Consider the following 2,500-nt stretch of genomic DNA (forward strand, 5'->3'; position numbering starts at 1 on the left):
TTTTGGTCCAGAAGTTGCGGATTTACGCAAGCAAGCTCAAGTTTAAGTGAGATGTTCTAGTTAATGTTGTTATTAAATTGAAGTTGTAGCTACTGGTTACTGACCGTTCATGTACTCATGGTAAACATCTTAACTGGACTGATTAAATCTATTGTAGTTGTTGCGTGATCTGATCGTCTCTCTCAGTCTTGAAAACGACCGACAAAAACAAAACTTGCTTTCAGAAGTTTGACCAAGCCATCGACTAGTGGACAAGCGTCTAGCACCATGGCTGCTCCTCCAGTCCACGCTTCTTCTATGCCGCTAGCCAAACCGCCAGATGCTCTCAACCTAGAGGACAGATCATGTTGAGGCGATAATTGGTTACATTTCAAGAGAGCTTGGCAAATCTTTGAGAAGGCAACTGTGATCAGCAAACAAGAAGGTCCAGTGCGTGTTGCTCATTTTCTTGACGTTGTAGGCAAAGAAGGTTTTCAGATGTTTGATACCTTTACTTTTGACGAAGATGGTCATGAAAGCTCTGACCACATGTACTAGCGAAATTTGAGTCTCGGTGTCTGCCACAACGCAAGAAAACTTATGAAAGGCACCTTTTCAATAAAAGGGAGCAAGAACTTGGAGAAAGTGTTGATTAGTACTGTACATCACTGATGCGTCTCTCCAAACACTCTGGCTTCAGGAACCTCATAGACAGCTTGAGCACAGATCGTGTCATCCTTGGAGTCAAGAATGACAGAAAGATCTTACTTGGGGAAACGCCTTGGATATCCTTTGAACAGGAGAACTAACTGACATATGTGCATCAGAAATCTCAACTGAAGAGCCCACTGTCATTCGTATAGGACTCAAGAAAGCAAAATCTCCTAAGAACACTACTGAAGGCAAGACTTTACGTAGACCCACCCTAAACAAGAAGCAGTCATTTTCCCGGAAACCCAAAGAAAAGGGGCCCGGTAATAACACCAGCACACCTACTGCTAAGTTCTGTGGTACTGTCCATGAGATGAAAAAATCTGCATGTCCTGCTGTGGGAAAGAAAAGCAATAAATGTAGCAGAGATGGACACTAAGAAATGTACATCCAGTTCAGTCAATCGTGTGAAAGATTGTGAGGTTTACAGTCCTGATGAACAACAAGGCCGAAGTACAACTACTTAAGAAATAGAAAACATGTACCATGTTTCTATTGAGTTATTGAAACACAAGTGAAAGTTTGGGAGAAAGGAGAATTGCTGTGGGAACACAAGCCACAGCTTTTTCTTCTCCTCATAAACGTTCACGAGTGTTTCTATAACTCGATAGAAACACGGAGTACCTGTTTTCTATTTCTTTTAGAAAACAATGCAAAGAGAAAAAGGAAAACAACTTGTTAACTCTTAATTTTCAAAATGTAAATTCTCTTTGCTCGTGCCATCACTATATCAACAGCTCGTGCTAGTTCTGTGTTTCCATCGAGGTGCTTTGTGTAACGTTCTACCAAAAGGTGATTACATCAGAGTAACAGGCAACAATCAGTGTAATAATCTGGAAAAGTCGTACTCAAGGCTCGTCATGCACAACAAGTCTGTAGTCTGGCCGCTTGGACAAATCCGCCTCCTTACCAAAAGAAAAGGAAGAAAGTATGGAGTCCTTTACCACATAGTGAAGGAAGATTTGACACCACTTCTTTGCAGAATCACTTGCAAGAAGATGAATTTCGTCAAAATTTTGGACTCTGACATAATTGCTACTCATGATGAAAGGATTGATGTTCCTTTAATTGTCAAATGAGATCCTGTCCTATCTGAATTCACTGAGGTTTTTAGTGGAGTTGGGTGTCTTGATGGGAACAACTCTATCCAAGTAGATGAAAGTGTTTTTCCAGTGGTGCATCCTCCTTGCAAAGTCCCTGTCCAACTAAGAGAAGCACTTAAGAAAGAGTTAGACAGCCTGGTGAAGGACGGTATCCTCGCCAAGGTAACAGAGCCCACAGCATTGGTCTCTAGCCTTGTCATAGTTAAGAAGCCCAATGGGAAAATTTGAGTATATTTAGACCCTCGAGATCTTAACCACGTAGTCAAACGATCATACTACCCCCTGCCAACCATAGAGGAAGTATCAACTCGACTTAGTGGTGCAAAAGTCTTCAGTGTGTTAGATGCTAAGTGCGGATTCTGGCAAGTAAAACTAGTTGAGAAGAGCAGCTATCTGACGACCATTCCGACCACTCCGTTTGGTATAAATTCTGCACCTGAATTATGGCAACAACGAATGCATGAGCTATTTGAAGAACTGGTCAGTGTAGAAGTTCTTAGTCTGTGGTTTTGGAGATACCCTTGAAGCAGCATTGGCTAACCACCATCAGAATCTGAAAGCATTCCTTTTAATAATAATAATAATAATAATAATACATCTTATATAGCGCATCTATCCATAACAATGATCAGTGCGCTTAGAATAAAAATATAGATAAAATTAAAATCAACAAGTTTTTTGAAACGGATTTCACTATAAAAGTTAAT

General features: G+C 40.6%; 1 protein-coding gene across 1 annotated transcript in view; it reads left to right on the forward strand.

The window, feature by feature from the left end:
• LOC137973850 (intraflagellar transport protein 74 homolog) overlaps positions 1–2,500 on the forward strand; it is an 80,421-nt gene that overhangs the window by 41,353 nt on the left and 36,568 nt on the right. The gene's annotated exons all lie outside the window — the stretch shown is intronic.

The sequence above is a fragment of the Montipora foliosa genome, chromosome 10, assembly GCF_036669935.1.
Source record: "Montipora foliosa isolate CH-2021 chromosome 10, ASM3666993v2, whole genome shotgun sequence".
Classification (NCBI taxonomy): Eukaryota; Metazoa; Cnidaria; class Anthozoa; order Scleractinia; family Acroporidae; genus Montipora; species Montipora foliosa.